The following is a 22,752-nucleotide window of genomic DNA, read 5'->3' on the forward strand; positions in this document are numbered from 1 at the left end:
AATGGCCAGCAGAATTTGCACATGTAACAGGGTCTTCAGATTCTTCGATATCTTTGATGTTCAACCTATATAAGCTGTGCTTTTCAGACAATCAGGTCCGTTTGATCAGATCAGCAGAGAGGGTTACTCTATCTCCTGCTGTCTGTCCACGGCAGGGCCAGATCTGGGCGGGGGGGGGGGGCAGAGGGAGGTGCTTGCCCCCGGGTGCCAACGGAGGAGGTGTCAAGTCAAGATTCAATAACGAGTCAATGTAGATACAAAGAAACTAGTTTATTGATACCGGAAACTTGCGGCCTAAGCCAAGGCTTGACAGGAGGGGGCGCCAAATTGGGTATGGAGTCCATTGTTTTCTATGGGACCATAATATAGAATGGCCCAAAAGGGGGCATCATTTTTTAATTCCCCCCCCCCTCATAAAACATGTAGATTCAGTCCTGGTCCACGGTCTGAGAATCCTCTTGTGTGTGTGTGTGTGGGGGGGAATTTCTGTTACTTTGTTTCTTACTTTATTGCTAGTATAGCTTTGATAGAAGGGCTACTGTATAAGTGCTTTGTTGAATCGGCTGGCACCAGAGGGCTGCCCAACCCGAAGGTTAACTGTTTCCATAATAAAGTTTAAGTTTACATTGTTGCATGAGTTTAGTGTTGCTTGTTTCACTTTCAGCTAACCTTAGATAGAATAAATGCAGCAGTGTGATTGCCTGAGCCTGGGTAAGGGTCTGTATTAGAGACAAAGGACCAAGGCCAAGACTGTGGAGGGTTGCAAGTGTTGAGGGCTCTGCCCACAGGATCCTTTAACAGAAGTTGCTGGGGATTAAAGTTGGGCTCTTCTGCGGGCAAAGCAGGGACTTCCATTGAGCCACAGTCTCATTCTCATTTGCTTGTGTCAGTTGGGATGTAGGAAGGGGAATTAAGAACTGACAGTTGATTGGGAAGGAAGGCTAAAAGACTAGGAGATTATTAGGAAAGATCTTGTGTGGGAAATGGGAAGCTCAGCCCATCCCTAACAAATCTGAGGGAAATAGCTCCTAAAAGACACGGGTGATCCCTAGCCTGTGGATAAAAAAGGGAACAGGTACTGGTATGAATATTCCTTCCTTTGCCAGTTTTTGGAACAGTCAGACCCAGAAGCTTATGATAATTTATATAAGAAAAAGTGTCAAGAAATCTATCTCCTCAAATTGTAAAGGCCTGTATTAAGGAGTGGAATTCTAGCAGGCGCTTATTTGCATATTAGGCCAGACACACCCTGTTGTAGCCAATCCTCCAAGAGCTTACAAGGCTCTTTTTTGTAAGCTTGTGGAGAATGGCTACACCAGGGCTGTGTGGCATAATATGCAAAAGAGCTCCTGCTAGCATTCCATCCCTGCCTGTATGAATAACAGAAACAGAATTTGTTTGTGACAAATTATCTGGTGTTTATTTTTATACAGTCACCTCATTCCTATTTTCTGTTCACCTCATTTGATCTATACCTGATTCCTACCTGACCATTTCCCTTCAAAGTGAAATAAAACAGTTCATTATTTTTGTTTTACCATCAGCCGTTCATGGGCCATTATCAAACCAGGAGTAAAAAAGAAAGAAGGATTTTAGTCTTTTCCCTCAGTTCCTAGGCTGTGTCAGCTTTTGCCAATATAGATTCAAACAACTGGGTGGGACAGTCAGAAAAAAAAAAACAAAGAAAAAAAGGGGGAGGGAAGCCAGAGGGAAAAAAAATAAAAGGGGGGAGGGGCTGCTCAACCAAAAAGAAGATAAAGGAAATCCTGTGGGGGAGAGCAAAACTGTCATAGAGTTGATTTTGATCACAGACTGTAGATTTTACTTATTGTTTTGTCATTGGATCTAGCTTTGTTACAGAGTTATCATATATTGTACTGTCATGATAGAAATCCATTATTTAAGACCTTTTGGCATTTAATGGCATGTTTCAACAACGGAGAGTGGCTTTACTTCAGAATTTGAAACTTTTAAAAATTCTCATCAGATTTTTTCTCTTATGCAGTTGGTTTAATTGTGTGTCATTATAAAAATCTCCCTTTCTTTTTGAAATTGACTGGGATCAGAAGAGGATAAAAGTCACCGAAAAAAAAACTTGTGTCACAAGCCAGCCTTGAGCATTAAGCTGCTAAGCGGTTGGAGGGCTAGGGAAAATCTGTCAAGGTCAGAGCTAGGCTGAATTTCGAACACATTCAAAGTAGGGTTGGAATAAGAATGCCGGTTGGGTAACGGATGAGGAAGCAGCCTGGGACATCAGCTGGCAAGGAGAGAAACAGGAGAGAAAGAATTAGCTTGACACGAATTTGGAAACCACAGCCAAGCCAGAATCCAGCAGTTGTGTAAGCAAAAATGCAGGTGTGACTTGGAAGCATTAATTGGAAGTTCTTTGGGACAAGCCAATGGGGTACTGGGGACTGAAGCCAATCTGGAAGAAGAGTAGATCTATCTCCATGTCCATTATTCTGCAAAGGTGTGGACCAACAACTTCCCAGCTTCTTCCTTACAGTAAGAAAGGAAAGTTGATAAGCTACATTTAAATGCTTGTCAAGAATGTGACGGTTACTACTCTCCTGTTCAAGTTTCTACTGTGCTATTTAAAAAACCCCACACCTTTAAAAGGCACTTTCATGTTACTTTGATTGATTGATAAATCAAACTTTATTTTTGTTTTCAGTCAACAGAAATTCAACTTTTAATATGAGGCTCCTTCTCCACCATCATTTTTTTTTGTAAAGTCAATTACAAACAATAGTTGCTCTATCCCTTTGATCATTAAAAATCTATTTGCCCTCTCTTATTTAATACATATGAATATAAATGCATAATTGAAGTGAAACTCAAGTTTCTTTTTGAAATGTTCAGGGTAGTTGATCCTCCCCCCTCCATTAAATAGGTTCTCTTCATTTGTTTTCAGGAAGATATGTTACAAACCTCTTCTGAATTGGAAATATTGGCTGCAATACCTGAAATATACTATATGCAGGCATCCGAAGCTTCTATCTCATCTGCATAGAAGTGCATACTTTAATTTTTATGACTTAGATTTTTTATCTTCAGATGAAATGTAAAAGAGAAGAGCGACTGTGAACTCAACAAACCATTAAATCAGCTAAAATCATTTTGAAGATTTTTCAGGATTCTTAATTATCGTAATATACATACTGTGACCTTGGTTTAAATTACAGTTTAAATGCCATTAACATTCTTACGGGAGGTTCAAGAACGGTTAGTTCTAGGCAATGTAGAATAGGAAAACCTGGTCTGGCTTCTGCTAATTAGAGAGACCATAAGAGTGTGGGCCCCAGCAGGCTAACGGAATGTACAGTGATAAACTAGCTTAAATCCGAGCATACATTTCTGATTAAGTTCATTAACAAGGTAAATATTTTATTCATTAGTGTCCTATCCGGCAGATTTCACAAGGTCAGAGGCACATTGACAGTGATGCCCGGGGGAGGGGGGAACACGGCAGTCAATTTTTCATTTTATTCCTTTAAACCTCCAGAGCAATGATAAATATTTGTTTCCAGGCACATTTTAACAAGTTCTCTTTGAGGTCGCCAAAGTTAATGAACCTAAAACCGGGACGGGCATCAAAACTCTCTTTATTGCCTTTCTGATGAGACACCTTTCCAGGAGGGTGTGAGATCTATCCCATTATTTCTGTAAAATACCACTGGAAGGTGGTATTTCCAGAGCCGCAAAATAATTTTTTGCTCAAGTGGGATTTTCAGAATTGTTATTTTATATGTTGGTTGAGGTTCTTGTGTTATCCTGCATTGAAAATCCCCTGTTGAAAGGAAGAACAGATGTACCCATGTTTTGTTTCTGCTAAGCCTCGATAGCCCAGGTTAGCACAATTTTGTCAGACCTCAGAAGCTAAGCAGGGTCGGCCCTGACTAGCAGGGGTGGAATTCTAACAGGAGCCTCTTTGCATATTAGGCTACACCCCCTATGCAGCCAATCCTCCAAGAACTTACAAGGATCTTTTTGGTAAGCTCTTGGAGGATTGGCTCCATCAGGGAAGTGTGGTCTAATATACAAAGGAGCTCTTGCTAGAATTCTACCCCTGCTGACTAATATTTGTGTGGATCTCCAAGGAATACCAGCAGACTTCAGATTCAGCAGGAGCTCACAGGAGCACAGCTCATGAACCTTTCTGACAGTTCCACTTCCTTCTTCCCATCTTGTCCATTGAATATTAGTGTCAAGCATGAGATTTCAAAATAACCAGTCCTTGGTTTTTGAAACAAAGTTAGGTTTATTGATAAGCCATGTGGCTCATTCGCGCTGAAGATTGGAACTGATACTTTGTTAGCACTAGAATACATGCTTTAAAATGGCACATCAAAGGTTCTATAAACAATTCTACATTCACGTGTGAAATTCACATGCTGGGCTCCTTGTCTATATTGCGGCTAGCAGATCCTGGGTTCAGGCCTGGTTGGGCCTGCGAACAAGTCCCAGGAGGTCTTATCTTCAAAGAGGACATTCCTGCATCTGTTAGTAAAAGCGAAAGAAGAAAGGTGGGGGCTGCTACTTTGATGTGCTCACATTTTTAACTTTGGGTTAGTAACAACTCTACAATCTGAATTCTATAATATAAAGGTAACAATTCTAAGATCTGGCTTCTTTAATATATAATGAATACACAATGCTTGACAATTAGGTGCAGCTGCATAACAATCCCTGGATGAGCTCCACCACCTATTTTTTTTCTACAAAATGACCCCTGAATACTAGCATTATGACACAGAAGCCTTAAAAACCCTATGGAGTCTCTATAAGTCATTTGTGACTTGATGGCACTTTTTACCACCACCAAGAGAGGATCGTCCTGACCTGAATGGCCTGGGCCACTCCAATTTCATACGCTCTTGAAAGCTAAGCAGGGTCAGCCCTGGTTAGTACTTGGATGGGAGACCCCAAGGAAGTCCAGGGATGCTATGCAGAGGCAGGCAATAGCAAACCATCTTTGAATGTCTCTTGCCTTGAAAACCCCATCAGGGCCACCATACGTTGGGTGCAACTTGACAACAAGAAGTTGAGGGTTATTCCATTGGAAGGAGTCATCCAACGAAAGGAGGCTTCACTCCAGTAGAATGTTCCTCTTTCAAGTGGGAGAAAATAATTATATCCGGCGTTTAGATTCTAAAGTGATTTTGCTTTTACTACAAGTACACGGACATGTGTCTGTCTTTCCCTTTGCGAAATAAAATTGAGCTTGTTATTGCATATGGATGGCACCACATAATTTCTGAAGCAGGTTCTCCCTCCTAAACCCTGACACAAGATCACACTTTTGGGCATCCTTCTCCACTTCTGAAGGAAGCTGAATTGAATCCTATGTCGTGCCACAAAGTCCAATGTCCTTTCTTTTTTATCCTTTTACAGATTCAAACAAAGCTTCAGAAACCTGGGACACGTTTAGGAAACTTGTGCTGTACAGAAAATATGTGACTTTTTTTGGGGGGGGGGCTTCAGGAAATTAAAATTATGGCTGCACTTGCTATATCTTCCAAGCATTTTTTTTTTCAGAATTGTGGGTGTCCATTTCAGATGTAACAGCTGCTATCCTACCACTATTTCCCACTGACATAAGTTCCCTTTGGGTGGTGGAAGAGAGGGGAACATTTTCTCAGCTCTCCTTTCCCACTTTGTTCCCCATCCTATTCAAGAAGAAGAAGACCATAGTTTTATATCCCACCCTTCTCTCTGAATCAGATCGATTTTGCACTAGGCTTGTTCCGGGTGGAGAGCCCTTTTGCATCCGGCGCTTCTCTCTGTTTTCACACAAGCTGCCCCGGAGCTGCTAGTCGGCATGCCTTTTTTCCACAGCAAGCGAGATCCTATTAGAAGTGGTTTCTGCTTGCCAGAGAAAACCGGAAGGCCAACTTGCAGCTCCAGGGCAGATTGTGCGGAAACCAAGAGACGTGCCAGGGGCAAAAGGGCTCTTCTCCCGGAACAAGCCTAGTGTGAAATTGGTCACTGTCTCAGAGTGGCTTACAATCTCCTTTATCTTCTTCCCGCACAGCAGATACCCTGTGAAGTTGGTGGGGCTGAGAGAGCTCTCCCACAAGCTGCCCTTTCAAGGGCAACTCTGTGGCCGTTTTCGCACTCACGTTTTACTGGCGCCACGACCATCCTGACGCCGGCGAATCTGCATGGATTTCACACCAGAAGCTCCGGCGCTCCCAGAAGCGCCGGCTACTTCCGTCGCTAAGCCAGCGCAAACAGAAATCGCAAAGATGCAGGAAAACGTTTGCGCTGGCTTAGCGACGGAAAGCGCCGGCGCTTCTGGGAGCGCCGGCGCTTCTGTTGCGAAATCCATGCAGATTCGCCGGCGTCAGGAGGGTCGTGGCGCCAGTAAAACGTGAGTGCGAAAACACCCTGTGAGAGCGATAGCTGACCCAAGGCCATCCCAGCAGCTGCAAGTGGAGGAGTGGGGAATAAAACCCATTTCTCCCAGATAAGAGTTCACACACTTAATCACTACACCAAACTGGCTTTCTCTGAGAGGACTCTCACAGCAGCTGCCCTATCAAGGGCAACTCCTACGAGAGCTATGGCTGACTCAAGGCCATTGCAGCAGGTGCAAGTGGAGGAGTGGGGAAATCAAATCCGGTTCTCCCAGATAAGAGTCCGCGCATTAACCACTGCACCTAACTGGCTCCTCCTGACTATCTGGAACAGAATTTCAGGGTGCCCAATGAGAGGAAACAGGAAAAGGAAGACAGAAGGCCCCGTTCTGTAAACTTTACAGCAATCGTGGTTGGTTGGGTAAGACTCACTGCTAGGTACTCTCTGTTTCAGTTGCTATCAGTGTCACCTTGGAGTGTTGAGGGACTGGATCAGGAGGTAACATGTCAGAATTACATTACCCACCTCTTCCTTCTTTAAAGCTATTTAGTGAGAAAGCCATCTACAGTGTTTCCCCGAAAATAAGACACTGTCTTATATTTGTTTTTTCTCTCAAAAAGACACAGTAGGGCTTATTTTCAGGGGATGTCTTATTTTTTATTAAGTATGATACAACAATCTACATTTATTCAAATACAGTTAAGTCATCTTCTGGAACACTGTCATAACTCTCCAGGTATTTCAGTCTTCCTTACCACTCCGCGCCGAAATGCATGGCATGGCTATGCAGATACGCTGCATCACTAGGTCTTATTATCGGGGTAGGGCTTATATTTAACAAATGCATAGAAATCCTGCTAGGGCTTATTTTTGGGGTAGGTCTTCTTTTCAGGGAAACAGGGTATGTGTATGGGTCTTGCTTAGCCTGGGGCCTTGGTGTGGTGCAATGGTTTCTGCAGGCAGCCAAACTTCCTGGTAAGACCCCCATTCCTTCATATCCTTCGCTCAGAAGACCTCACTTAGTAGTTCAGCTGAGCAGACATTTCTCAAGAAATATCAGAGTGATGGGCTATTTCCTTCCCTGGCCATAGGTGGGTGCTTGAAAGAAGTACGTGGGCAGGAGATGACATCTAGTGTGAGATGGTGAAGAAGCTGGATTAGGACAGGTATGTTCTTTACTTCATTTATAACATGTTTCTTTCCCAATGGACCCAAAGCGACTTACATAATTCCCCTCTCCTCCATTTTAACCTTAGGGTGAGAATGTACGACTGATCCAAAGTCCTCCAGGGAGCTTCCATAGCAGAGTGGGGATTTGAACCTGGGTCTCCCAAATTCTAGTCTGACACTTGAGCCAATATACTACACTGGTGCTCCCACAGAGAAAAGGGATGGAGGAGAAAAGGAGTTGTGAATTGTCTCAGAAATGAGATCTATTTATTTATTTGTATTCAGGGCTTTTTTGGTAGCAGGAACTCCTTTGCATATTAGGCCACAAACCCCTGATGTAGCCAATCCCCCAAGAGCTTACAGGACTCTTAGTACAGGGCCTACCGTAAGCTCTTGGAGGATTGGCTACATCAGCAGGGTGTGGCCTAATATGAAAAGGAGTTCCTGCTTACAAAAAAAGCACAGTTTGTATTACACATATTGTACATTAACAAAATACAACAAACGAAAAGGAAAGAAAACATATATTTACAACTATTGCCATACATTTGGTTTTACAGCTTCAGCCAAGATGTGGGTAGAATCCCACCACTTACGCTTGCTTAATTTGTCAAATTACATCTTTCCATAGATTGCTGATATTGAGTGGAGGATGAAGAGCTGGTGAGTGTTGATTAGACAAAGATGCAAATGGGTTCTAGATGCCATCAGAAGCATCCACACTCTAAATCTTTTTGCTAATTTAATTGGATAAATTATTATTTTTCCAGCGGAGCTCTATTTCCTCAGGCACTCGTACCACATACTAATAGTAATATGTGTTGTGTATTTCCAGAGGGTTTTTTTTTTAGTGGGGGGGGGAGCAGAAATGCACAGGAAAACAGTTCCAGATGGCTTGGTCTCAGGGGTGTGGTCTAATATGCAAATGAATTCCTGCTGAGTTTTTTCTACAAAAAAGCCCTGTGTATTTCCAGTATTGTGATGTGAATGATCTCACTGAGATCCCTAAACCTGACAATCTGATCTCAAAGAGGGGAAATTATAGATATGACCTACCCACAAAGCACTTCATTTTCTGAAAGAAAAAAAAAATCACAATGCTGGCATTAATAGCCTTGTAATATGCCTAGGCTGAAGGTTTCAATGAATATCCCACTTTTTAAAGTTGGCTGCGCAGTTTAAGATTGATGTGCCGAACCGGAATATCCTCACCAGGGAAGCTGCCCTTCCCTGCCTATACAATTGCACCTGAATTTTTTGTGATAATATGAACATACGAAAAGGAACACGGAATTGGATACAATGCATCAAATCATTTGTAGCTGTGACACGCAAGGAAGTTTTCTTTCTGAATTCAAGTGGGTGGGGGGGGGGAGAGACTGAATACTGAGCAGACTGTGGCTCTCCCACCTGTGTCGTTTCAGAGTAATGATGCTGTATGGCACGTGCCGGAGATCTATGCATGAAAATTAATAAGTAAATGCCTTCATTTTATCACAATGGCAGTTGGGAGTTTTAGAAGCCAGCCGTTCATTAGTCAGTTTTGTTAATGACTTGGCTGATCCTTTTAATCATGTGCAGCACAAGGACTGGGCTGTGTTTAGTTCAAAGTGCCTTTCAGATGCCTGTGCAGTTCTAGGTGCAGGGAAACTTCTCAGAGTGCAACGTATCTGGAACTAGATTTATCAGCAATCTGAAGATCGTGTCCCGGAAATCTTCACAAAGAGGGTGAATATAACTATTGGGAGGACCCTGTCTCCTTTATGACCACATTCCAGTCCTCTTTTAGCTGACTTATTAATTATGTTTCAGCTATGCCAATAATCCTTCATCATTGTTAGTAAAGGTAGTCCCCTTTGCAAGCACCAGTCGTTTTCGGCTCTGGGGTGGCGTTGCATCACAGGGTTTTTATGGCAGACTTTTTACGGGGTGGTTGGCCATTGCCTTCCCCAGTCATCAGCACAGGTTTTATTCCCCACTCCTCTACATGCACCTGCTGATGTGACCTTGGGTCAGCCACAAGTTCTCTCAAGGCTGTTCTGCTTAAGAGCAGTTCTGGGAACATATGAACATATGAAGCTGCCTTATACTGAATCAGACCCTTGGTCCATCAAAGTCAGTATTGTCTTCTCAGACTGGCAGCGGCTCTCCAGGGTCTCAAGCTGAAGTTTTTCACACCTATTTGCCTGGACCCTTTTTTGGAGATGCCAGGGATTGAACCTGGGACCTTCTGCTTCCCAAGCAGATGCTCTACCACTGAGCCACCGTCCCCCTAGAGAGCTCTCTCAGTCTCACCTTCCTTACAGGGTATCTGTTGTGGAAAGGGGAAGGGAAAGGAGATTTGTAAGTTGCTCTGAGACTCCTTTGGGTAGTGAAGGGCAGGATATAAATCCAAACTTCCCCTCCTCTTCCTCCACCTCCACCTCCTCCTCTTACTCCACCTCCTCCTACTATTACTACACTTCTTCTTCTTCCTCTTCTTCTCATGTTGATCATGGCTTCTGATCTAGGGTTGCATACATGAGCCATAGTACAGAGGTCTCCATGCCATTGGAGCTACTCTAAGATCATTTCCACAGTAGTGAAATCCCCCACGTTGCTGCTTTTCAAACTGTGTACTGTGTGAAATTTTCTGCAGTGGAATTTTTCCTCAACAGGCGCAAACCTGAAGTTGTCTCCTTATCCCATATTTTCAGAACCCCCAGTTTTAGCGAGTACTCGAAACGTAGGGCAAGAAGGTGAAAACTTAGAAAAGTGTAGCTCCGTTTAGGATTTCACTATTAGTACTGCGGTGCTAGATACAATCGTCTTGAGAAGGATATCCAGCCAAGATGATTTATTATTGATGCAAACGTACCTAAAATTTTGTCGAAGCGGAAGCTCGAACTATCGTGCTCATTAACCTATAACATCATCTCAGCAGCAGCCCAGAGAAAATGCAACCCAAAAAAATAAATGAATGGAGGGAAAAATCAAGATCAGACTCTCTGTGCAAACAGACTCCCAACTGTTAGGCCAAGCATAATTTAATCATTTACATAACATGGTTAAAAGGGTGTCTTTTTCAACAAGCAACTTGGTTTATTCACTGATAACTCATTGATAACTCTTTTTTCTTTGGACCCATTATGCTTTGGGGCCATCTCTTCTGGAATGCAGGTACTATGGTTCCAACTGAGGGCCAGATTAGATGTGACCATGGATCCAACCAGGGGTGGAATTCTAGCAGGAGCCCCTTTGCATATTAAGCCACACACCCCTGATGTAGGCAATCTTCTCAAGAGCTTACAAGGATCTTGTTTGTAAGCTCTTGGAGGATTGGCTACATCAGGGGTGGGTGGTCTAATATGCAAAGGTGCTCCTGCTGGAATTCCACCCCTTGATCCAACCCATGGATACCATTGCTGTTTTAAAGCAATTTGAAAATGCTGTGTGGGCCAAATCCTAACTGGGACTGCAGAGCAGAGGGCTAGAGCACTCTTGTCCCCTCTCCGTGCCTTTTCAAGTGCCTAAATGGCTGCACCCTCCATGGCACAGGGACAAGGGTGCATCAGCCAGCTATGGACCCATGGACACCATAATGAGTAGTTTGGTCCAAGTATTTTCTCTTCTCCACCTGAGTTAATGGTATTTTTATGCCACAGGGTGTGCTAACACCATCACTGGCAGAATCCAAGCTGTGTTCCCATGGCATGGGCTGAGAGTCTCAGTTTGGAAACAACTGGCCTTGAAATGATCACCTCCTGCACTATTGTTGGCCAAGAGTGAGCCAGGGACCTCAAAAACCTTAGCATCTAGTTTGGTGTTGTGGTTAAGTGTGCGGACTCTTATCTGGGAGAACGAGGTTTGATTCCCCACTCCTCCACTTGCAACTGCTGGAATCGCCTTGGGTCAGCCATAGCCCTTGCAGAGTTGTCCTTGAAAAGGCAGCTGCTGTAAGAGCTCTCTCAGCCCCACCTACCTCACAGGGTGTCTGTTGTAGGGGAAGAAGATAAAGGAGATTGTAAGCTCTTCTTCTTCTTCTTCTTCTTCTTCTTCTTCTTCTTCTTCTTCTTCTTCTTCTTCTTCTTCTTCTTCTTCTTCCTTGTGATACCCCACATTAGTTTATTGTTGCTGTAAGCTTGGAATCTCTGAATGGTTCTGTCCAACTGGCTTGGTCAAAAGTAGTACGACTCAGTGGGAATCACAGCTTATGATGAAAGCACGGTAACGTATCTAGGGATGGGCGCAAGCTGGGAAAATGCGAGCCATGAACTGAACTGAATTGGGAGGCTGATTCACGAACTGAACAGATTCATGGTTCATGGCCCTGCAAAACCCATTGAAAGGGACCACAGATCCTCTCAATGGGATATGCAGAAAATCTGAAGAACGGTTTGCAGAAAGCCCGAAATACAGCCACTCAGTTGTTTCAGACTATCTTGTGCAGTCCCTGCCTATGACTTTAAAGCCCACAAAACAGCTGCCTCCCCACCGTTGTGGGGTTTGCAGGGAACGGAAAGTGGAATTTAAAGGAACTTGGAGTCCCTTTAAATCCTTGCTTTCTACTCCATCCAGGAACCACCATGAACTGCACCAATTACTCTAAAAGTTCATAGACGTTTGTGAGAGTAGACGCATCACTAACACCTGTTAGTGAACCACAAACAACAACTCCTCAAGTTTGGTGTAGTCAGAGGTGGAATTCTAGCAGGAGCGCCTTTGCATATTAGGCCATTGCAAATTAGGCTTGTAAGCCCTTGGAGAATTGGCTACATCAGGGGGTGTGGCCTAATATGCAAAAGAGCTCCTGCTAGAATTCCACCCCGGGTGTAGTGGTTAAGAGTGCACGTTATGCCAATAAAGGTTTTTGGAATTGGAATTGGTTAAGAGTGCAGACTCTAATCTGAGAGAACCAGGTTTGATTCCCCACTCCTCAGCATGAAGCTGCTGGTGTGACCCTGGGTCAGTCACAAGTTCTCTCAGAGCTGCTGTCTCAAGAGCAGCTTTTGAAAGAGCTCTGTCAGCCCCACCTACCTCACAGAGTGTCTGTTGTGAGGAGGGGAAAGGAGATTGTAAGCCATTCTGAGACTCTGAATGAAGGGTGGGGTATAAATCCAGTCTCCTCCTCCTCTAAGCACAGTGGGGGAACAATCACAGAGACAGAACCCCTAGATTGACATAGACCCCCAGTTTGGTTTAGGAAATTGGCCATCTCTATGTCACCTGTTTGCTGGGCAAAGCTACTCCCGATCCCAACAGCAGCCCCCACCCCAACTGTACAAAATGAAACCATTGGCACAATACAGTAGGCTGGACCAGTCATGATGGGTGGTGCATGCTGGGAATCTTGGCAGAGCTGTACATGAAGCTACACCTATGGCTTTAGATCAGGGGTGTCAAACTCATGTGTTATGAGGGCCAGATCTGACATAAATGAGACCTTGTTGGGCCGGGACATGTCGGGCTGGGCCATATGTGTAGCTATTTAAGATTAGGTAGCAGAGATATAATTTTTATAAAGAACACAGACAAACACACACACACACATATATATATAAACTTAAAATGTGCTTAAAACGTTAGCACACATTGGTCTTAAAGATGCTTTCTTTGTATTTCTCCCATGGGAACCAGGGCAAAGGAAGCTCTGGCTCTTTCCTTGTTTCCCCAGGGGACTGGGGGGGGAGCCTCAGCCAACAGAAGGAAGAGAGGCTTCGCTCAGGAGCTCTACTGTGCAATGGAGAGAGCCTGGCAAAGCAAGCGCTGCCTCCCCCTCCCCAAGAGAGGAGCCTCAGCCAATGGAGAAAATAGAGGTGTGGCTCTGTACCTCCTGTGTGATTGAGCAAGCCTTGCGAAGCAAGCTGTGACGCAGAAGGAAGCAAGATATAGGGAGAAGGAAGCAAATGACAGCCAGTTGCTCGGGGGCCTGATAGGAGCTCTCCAGGGTCCTGATTCAGCCCCTGAAGTGCACGTTTGACACCCCTGCTTTGGGGGGTCATGCATTTGGCATTCATCAAAAATAAATTCTATGCAATTGAAAAACTTGAGAGAATTGCACTCAGAGTTTTGCTTTGCAAAAGAGAGACCTCTAATGTGAATGCCTGAACTTGGATTGACTTATATTTCCTCCAAATATTATTGTCTACGTGCCTTTGAGGGCTGCACTAATTCAAATGGCAAGGTGACATTTTTTTAAACCCTTCATGTTGAAATAAAAGCCCAAATAGTGTAAGACAGACTGTAACTAATGGCAATGCCTTATAGAAAGTTTAATTATAATTCTATTTCACATTCACGCGGCAGTTTTTTTAAAGTCACTGGGAACGAATATATTTCTAACTGTAATTGTACCTCTTTTGTTTGAAATGTTCAGAAAATTAGCAGACAGAGAGTTCGGTCAAAAGGGTTCTGGTTTTTTGGTTTTGTTTTTTAACGAAGGTTTTGATAGCTGCAGGCTTTTTGACTTCTTTTGAACGTTTTGCGCTCCAGGATGCAAATTAACCAGAGGGATATTTAAGGTTGTTGGGTTTTTGTTTTGTTTTTTTAATGTGGGATAGACGCATCTAGAGGTATGTAGAAGTTCATTAGGATTTAAATTAAATAAATAATAAGTCTATTGAGCTTGTACAAATCCAGAAAACCTTGTTGGTATTACTGAAATCTGGATACTCTGAAACATTTTGATATAATCTCATGGGCCAGATTTCTACTTGTGGTGTAAACATCTGTCTCAAAGAGCAATAAGCAGACAGTCCTGGTGCTGGTTGGTTAGCAACTAGATTGTATTTTGCCAGTGATGAGAAAGGCATTGATGTGATTGGCTGAGTGGATGGGAGGGCACAGGATATGCATAAACATTCCAATGGCTGAGGGAAGAAAGCTGTCAGGATATTTGCAGAATAGTTGCTGTGGGAGAAGGGATATATCAGTTAGACTTTAGAGATGAGACAAGCTTTGTGGAGCCAGCTCAAGACTGGGATCTCGGAGGCCCTGGATGTGGATGGAAGCAGCATGGAGGCAGGTTCTAGAGGCACTGTCACTAGTCCATCCGAAGCACCAGAAGTGCATGTGACTATACCCATGCCATCCTCACTGGGCCAGGTTAGGCACCAGAGGTCTTTTCTACATAGCTAGCACTCACCATCATTTCCCACACCTGGATCACTTCTGTCTCTTCTGCTCCATCCTTTGGTTCTGGCAGGGATGTCTTGGATTCAGCAATGGTGGGACTTACCGTGACCCCATGGGGTTTTCAAGGCTAGAGAAATTTGGAGGTGGTGCGTTATTGTGTGCCTCTGTGTAATGGCCTTGCTATTGCTTGGAGGTTGCCCATCTAAATATGAGCCAGGGCTGATCCTGCTGAGCTTCTGAGATCTTACAAGATCAGGCAGGCCATGTCATGGTTGCAATAGCCACATCCTTCCTCCAGTGCCCTCATCTGCACTGTATCCAAAATGGCATCCACTGGTGCTCTTCAGCCCACCTTACACACAACAGGGGCAACAGAGAGATGCCAACAAGTATCGGCTTCACCTGTCTCCCTCTCCCATAGCCATGTCGCCTTTTGCTGATTTGGTTGCTTGAACAGTGAACCACCACCACATATAGGATTGCCAGCTCCCCATGGACACTGGCAGGGTGCAGGGAGTGGGGGGCTAGATTGCTAGCTCCAGGTTGGGAAACCCCTAGAAATTTGGGGGTGGTGCCTGGGGTATGAAGCTGTAGAGTTCACCTTCCAAAGCAGGTGTGGCCAAACTGGTTCAGGAGCCCTATGTGTGGCTCTCAGTGCCCCAACCACCCTGTCAATCACTTCTCCAACTGGCAGCTTGGAGAATGCATTTAAAGTTGCTTTCTTTCTCCCCTCTCTCCCCCCTCCCCATCTATTTTCCTTCCTTCCTTCCTTCCTTCCTTCCTTCCTTCCTTCCTTCCTTCCTTCCTTCCTTCCTTCCTTCCTTCCTTCCTTCCTTCCTTCCTTCCTCTCTTCCTTCCTCCCTGGTGTAGTGGTTAAGTGTATGGACTCTTATCTGGGAGAACTGGGTTTGATTCCCCACTCCTCCACTTGCACCTGCTGGTATGGCCTTGGGTCAGCCATAGCTCTGGCAGAGGTTGTCCTTGAAAGGGCAGCTGCTGTGAGAGCCCTCTCCAGCCCCACCCACCTCACAGGGTGTCTGTTGTGGGGGAGGAAGGTAAAGGAGATTGTGAGCCGCTCTGAGACTCTTCGGAGTGGAGGGCGGGATATAAATCCAATATCTTCTTCTTCTTCTTCTCCCTCCTTCCTTCCTTCCTTCCTTCCTTCCTTCCTTCCTTCCTTCCTTCCTTCCTTCCTTCCTTCCTTCCTTCCTTCCTTCCTTCCTTCCTTCCTTCCTTCCTTCCTTCCTTCCTTCCTTCCTTCCTTCCTCCCTCCCTCCCTCCCCTCCCCTCCCCTCCCCTCCCCTCCCCTTCCCTTCCCTTCCCTTCCAGTTTGGTGTAGCGGTTAAGAGCGTGGACTCTTGTCTGAGAGAAATGGGTTTGATTCACCACTCCTCCACTTGCACCTGCTGGAATGGCCCTGGGTTAGCCATAGCTATTACAGAGGTTTTCCTTGAAAGGGCAGCCACTGTGAAAGCCCTCTCAGCCCCACCCACCTCACAGGCAGGGTCTGTTGTTGGGGGAGAAGATATAGGAGATTGTAAGCCACTCTGAGTCTCTGATTCAGAGAGAAGGGCGGGATATAAATCTGCAATTCTTCTTCTTCCCTTCCCTCCCCTGCCTTGTGGCTCTCAAACATCTGGCATTCATGTCTTGTTGCTCTCAAACATCTGATGTTTATTCTTTGTGACTCTTACATTAAGCAAGTTTGGCCACTCCTGCTCCAGAGCATCCATTTTGTCTAGGGGCATTGACCCCTGTTGTCTGAGATGAGCTGTAAATTCAGGAGATCCTCAGGTCCCAACTGGACACTGGCATCCCTATCTGTGGAGCAGCAAATGGACTCCATTTTTGAAAACTCCCATTTCTTTCTGCCCATTGCATGTCCAACCTCTTGGACCTGTAGTGATGCTATGGCCACTCTTCTTTTTTATGTACTTCCTGAGCCACTCTTGTCATTTCTAGTCCCTCCTTTTCACAGGCAAAGAGCTAACAACATGGCTGTTCCCCACAGCATCACTGAGAAAGGGTGACATTGGCCTCACCATGGAAGGACGTTGGCTTCTGTGCTAGAAGGGGCTTTAAAATAGCACTCTGGCCCACTTTCTGCAACATTATGTGCGTCGATGTCCAATTACTGGAGAAACAGGGAGGGAAATGCATTCTTTTTATTTATCAAATAGCTCTGTGAACTGGAGAACCTGTATACTTGAACCTTTCCCTGAGCATTATTTGTATCATAAAGTTACAAAGGATTCCTTTCCAGCCAGTCCAGTAATACAAAGCAATAAAGCACACTTGTTATGTATGCTTGCCCGTCTCTCCTAGACTTTCTTTATATGATCATGCCTATCACATTTTCCATTTACTTTAAAGTAAACCTTAGACCTAATACAGGTGTTAAGCACCCCAAGGGGATAATGCATTTCAAATGTGAACACAGAGAAATAAAGTGTGCTACTGAGGAACGTTTCTTTTCAGAGAGTGCTATTATGGGGCTGAGTTATAGGAATACCTTTCATTCAGATATCATTATAGCCCTCAGTCTCTGCTTCAGAATTCTTTAGGCGAAAGACAAAATAATAAAACTTTAAAAAGGAAGGAAGAAGCGTTTCTTTTTGGGAAGGAATTGCATTTGCATTAGACTTAAAACCGTTCAAAAGCTGACATTGATATGGGGCCAACTGTGCTTTGAGACGGATAGGTTTCTGTCCATTCATTCTGTAGTCATTAATTTACAAGTTTCAGGTTCATCTCCATGGGTTTTACCCATCTAATGAGGGCCGCTTTAAATGTTTTCCAGTTTTAATTTTCCAATAGCAAATATCTACTTTGGCAGGGTGGCAATGTTTTCAGAAAACATAAGATATAAGAACATAAGAGAAGCCATGTTGGATCAGGGCAATGGCTCATCCAGTCCAACACCCTGTGTCAGTCACATAGTGCCCAAAACTTAGATGACATCAGGAGATCCATCAATGGGGCCAGAACTCCAGAAGCCCTCCCACTGTGGTCCCCCAAGCACCAAGAACACAGAGCATCACTGCCCCAGACAGAGTGTTCCATCTATATCTTGTAACTAATAGCTATTGATGGACCTCTGATTCATATGTTTATCCAGTTCCCTCTTGAAGTGGTCCATGCTTGTAACTATTAAAACATTACCTGGGGGCATGCTGATGTACACGCCCACTAAAACAATGCACTGATGAGACTCTCTGAACTGACCACTGATACAATGTAATGGTGTGAATATCGAAGATTCAGAAATGGAAGCACGTGGGGATGTTTTGAGGGGCTCTGGCCAAAAAAGAGCCAGTTTGGTGTAGCGATTAAGAGCAGTGGACTCTCAGTACCAGGTTTGATCACCCACTTTTCCTCATGCGGCCAGCTGGATGACCGTGAGTCAATCATAGCTCTCTCAGAGCTCTCTCAGCCCTACCTACCTCATAGGGTGCTGTTGTGGGGAGAGGAAGGGAAGGAGATTATAAGCCACTCGGAGACTCTGGGCAAAAGGTGGGGTATAAATCCAACTCTCCTCCCCCTCCTATTAGCCACCTCCTGCTTTAAAGGGGGGGGGAGTCATAATCTAATACTGTCAAAAGTCCTCACATTGGTAACGGAGGTGTGAAAGCATTCACATCCCTATCAATTACTCTTTTGACCTTATGTTGCATGTGTGTTAAGTGCTGTCAAGTTGCTACCAACATATGGCCGCCTATGAATTTCTCTCTCTCTCGGCTTGACTTCGCGAACGAAGATTTAAGAAGGGTGCAGTAGTCCACGTCTGCTGCAGGCTCGCTGGTGGCTGACAAGACCAATGCGGGACAGGCAGATCCGGCCACAGTGGCTGCAGGGAAAAGTCTGATTTGGGGTTGGTGCTGTAGCAGTGCGATTCTTCCTCAATCTCCTTTTGTCCTCAAGACCAGCTATGTGTGCGTTCTCAAAGGAAGAGACAGCCTGGTGGATGGTGTGCCTCCATGCTTTGCGATCTGAGGTTAGGTCAGACCACTGGTGATGGTTGTCCTTCAAGGAGTCCTTGTACCTCTTCTTTGGTGCCCCTCTATTTCGATGGCCGGTGGAAAGTTCGCCCTACAGGGCAATCTTGGGAAGGCAGTGGTTTTCCATCCTAGAAATATGCCCTGCCCAGCGCAGCTGCATCTTCAACAGCAGTGCTTCGATGCTTGTAACCTCCGCCCTCTTGAGGACTTCAGTGTTGGTCACAAAGTCACTCCAGTGGATGTTGAGGATGGTGCGAAGGCAGCGCTGATGAAAGCGCTCAAGGAGTCGCAGGTGATGACGGTATAAAACCCACGATTCGGAGCCGTAGATTTATGAATTAATGACCTCCCAAACATCCTATTGGTTACAAGCAGCCCTGCCACGATGCAAACTAGGTAATTGGCTAGGGTGCTGGTCTTCTGGGGGCACCAAATTGGGTGCTCCCCATGTAACTCAGTGACATTATCAGTGCAGAAGTCAGCCTTGCCTAGGGTGCCAGACGGTCTAGGGCCAGCCCAGTATGCAGGTATTGCATACTGAGGGCCCTGGCTTTCTTTTTTGAGTCTGTTCAGCTCCTGTTGCATCCTAGCATTATTGTCTTTTCCTGTAACTCTTGTCTTCTTATAGTGTGGCCAAAATATGATAGCCTCTCCATTGGGACATTTTAGCTTCTAGGGAGAGTTGATGGATTTGATCGAGAACCCACATTTTTGTCTTTTTGGTAGTCCTCGGAGAGCACGTTGATCAAGCTCACAAAGGGTGTTTTTACACTGGCAGTTTGCAACTCTATCTCTGCATTGTAAATTCACCTTTTACATGTTCTCATAACTGTTTCACATCGTTGCTTCCTGAGGCATTTGCATTTGTTTCAGTGAGATGGGTTTCGACAACGACGCAAAAGCATTTTTCTCGAGACTAGTTTTGGTCCAGTCTTTTCTCTACGAGCGTTTAAAACTTGTATTGTAAAAGTTTTCCTGCATTTTAAAAGACTCCTCCAAAAGCCACCACAAGGTGCAGTAATTTGCATGAGAACTGACAGTACTTAATTTTTTAACATATCATTGCTTGCCTCATCAAGTGATTTAAATTTGTATTGTTTTTGCAGTGTTGACACGATTTCCAAGCAATTGTATACATTTGACTAAGCACTGGTATTCCAGCTGCCCTCTGATCAGAGACCCCCACCCCCCAAACTGTAACGCTTAAATGTAAAAGGAAAATAATTAAAGCAGAACAGTGGCAGACAATTTGAAGACTCTAAAACTCTGGATCAAACTGAATGTAAAAACACCCTATATCTCCTCATGATCCCTGGGCCAAAAGAAGTTCATCTGACTGCCACTAGAGCTAGAACCTTTTCGCTGGCAGCTCCTGCATTGTGGAACACCCTCATCGAAAACATCAGCACCTTGTGGGACTTACCACAGTTCCACAGGGCCTGCAAGACAGAACTCTTCTTCTAAAATAAACAATTTTTATTAGTAACATATGGTAGCAAAACTATCTCTACAACTTATAAAGACTTAAAATGAAAGAAAAAAGACTCTCCACCCCATATCTTACTTTTTCCCCTCCCCTCCCCCCTGTTGCTTGACTCCCGCCAGTGTTATTTACTTAAAGAAACAAATATTAAAGGTACACTTAACTATTAAAGGGGGAAAAAACCCAACAGTTATCCTCATTTTAAAAAACCTTAATCATTATCAAAGATTGTCCAATGTCCTTTTATTTTCCACTCTTTTTCTACGTATCTTCTGAATTTCTTCCACTCCAACTTAAAAAGTTCCAAATCATAGTCTCTTAATTTTCTTGTTAATGTGTCCATTTCACTCCATGACATAACTTTTGTAATCCAATACCATTTCTCTGGTATTTTTTCTTGCTTCCACAGCTGCGCATACAATGTCCTAGCAGCTGAGAGCAAGTACCATATTAAAGTTCTGTCTTCTTTTGGAAATTTTTCCATTTGTATTCCCAGCAGAAAAGTCTCTGCCACTTTATTGAATTCATAACCCAAAATCTTAGAAATCTCTTGCTGAATCATTTGCCAAAACATTTTAGCCCTTTCACAAGTCCACCACATATGGTAGAAAGAACCTTCATGTTTTTTACATTTCCAACACCTATCTGGCATCTTGTTGTTCATCTTTGCTAATTTTTTTGGAGTCATATACCATCTATACATCATCTTAAAGCAGTTTTCTTTAATACTATGACATGTTGCAAGTTTCATAGAATTTTTCCACAAATATTCCCAAGATTCCATCTTTATTTCTTTATTTACATTAATTGCCCATTTTATCATCTGAGATTTCACTACTTCATCTTCTGTAGACCATTGTAAAAGTAATTTGTATACTTTTGAAATTAATTTCTCATTATCTCCAAGCAGAACTCTTTCCATTTCTGTTTGCTCCTTCCTTATTCCTTCAGTTTTGATATCATTCTCCACCAAACTTTTTATTTGTTGCATTTGAAACCAATCATACTTATAACTCAGTTCTTCTGCAGTTTTCAATTCTATTTTTCCACTTTGTATTTTTAGTAGCTGATTGTATGATAGCCGTTTTTCTTCGGCTGTCTTAGCCGTTATCTTTATCACTTCGGCTGGCACTATCCACAAAGGTCTCCTCTCATCACCATATTTCTTATACTTTATCCATACATTTAGTAGATTACTTCTTATATAATGGTGAGAGAAAAGGCCATCCATCTTCTTTTTCCATAGTATAAGTATGAATGCCAGCCAAATTTTTTTCCATGGCCTTCTAACATTAAAAGTTTTGTATTTGACAATGTTATCCATTCTTTCATCCATACTAAACAAACTGCTTCATGATACAATTTCAAATCTGGTAATTGAAATCCACCTCTCTCTTTTGCATCTGTCAAGATTTTCATTTTAATCCTTGGTTTCTTCCCAGCCCACACAAATTCTGAAATTTTCCTTCGCCATTTATCGAACTGCTTAGCATCTTTCACAATGGGAATAGTTTGAAACAGATACATTATCCTTGGTAGAATATTCATTTTTATTGCAGCTATTCTGCCCAGCAATGACAAATTGAGCTTATTCCATTTTAGCACATCTTCCTCTATTCTACGTCATAACTTCTCATAATTATTTTTAAACAAGTCAATATTTTTCATTGTTTTCTCTACCCCTAGGTACTTTACTTTAGAGGTAACTTCACAGCCCGTTAGTCTTTGTAATTCTTGTTGTCTATTTATCTGCATATTCTTACAAAGAATTTTAGATTTTTCTTTATTTATATAAAGTCCCGCCAACTCCCCACACTCTTGTATTTTCATTAATAACAAAGGTGTAGTTTGTATGGGGTTTTCATTTATAAACATTATATCATCAGCAAATGCTCTGTACTTATAGGTATAGCCTTTTATTTGTAATCCTTCTAGATCTTTTTCTTCTTGAATCTGCATCAATAAAATTTCAAGAGTCATTATGAACAACAATGGTGAAAGCAGGCAACCTTGTCTAGTACCTTTGCTGATATTCATTTCTTCTGTAAGATCTGCATTCACACACAACCTTGCCCTCTGTTCAGAATATATTGCTTTTATCATTCTTATAAAGCTTTCTCCAAGCTCCATCTTATCCATTACTGCAAACATAAAGTCCCAGTTTAAATTGTCAAATGCTTTCTCTGCATCTGCAAAGAATAATGCTACTTCCTTTTCTGGATGTCTTTCATAATATTCTACAATATTTACAACAGTTCTGATATTGTCTCTTATTTGTCTTTTGGGAAGAAAACCAGCTTGATCTTCCTTTATAAAATTTATCAGATATCGTTTAAGTCGTTCTGCCAGAATTCTTGTAAATATTTTGTAATCGTTGTTCAAAAGCGAAATTGGTCTGTAGTTTTTCACATTTGTGGCATCTCTATCTTCTTTGGGTATCAAAGAAATAACGGCTTCTTTCCATGTATTTGGTACATTCCCTTCTGTTCTTATTACATTCATCAACTTCTGCAATTTGGGTACTAATTCATCCTTAAAAGTTTTAAAGTATTTAGCTGTATATCCATCTGGCCCGGGAGCTTTCTCATTTTTCATCGCGTTGATTGCTGCTTCAATTTCTATTTTTTT

Source organism: Heteronotia binoei, chromosome 3 (assembly GCF_032191835.1).
Source record: "Heteronotia binoei isolate CCM8104 ecotype False Entrance Well chromosome 3, APGP_CSIRO_Hbin_v1, whole genome shotgun sequence".
Taxonomy (NCBI): domain Eukaryota; kingdom Metazoa; phylum Chordata; class Lepidosauria; order Squamata; family Gekkonidae; genus Heteronotia; species Heteronotia binoei.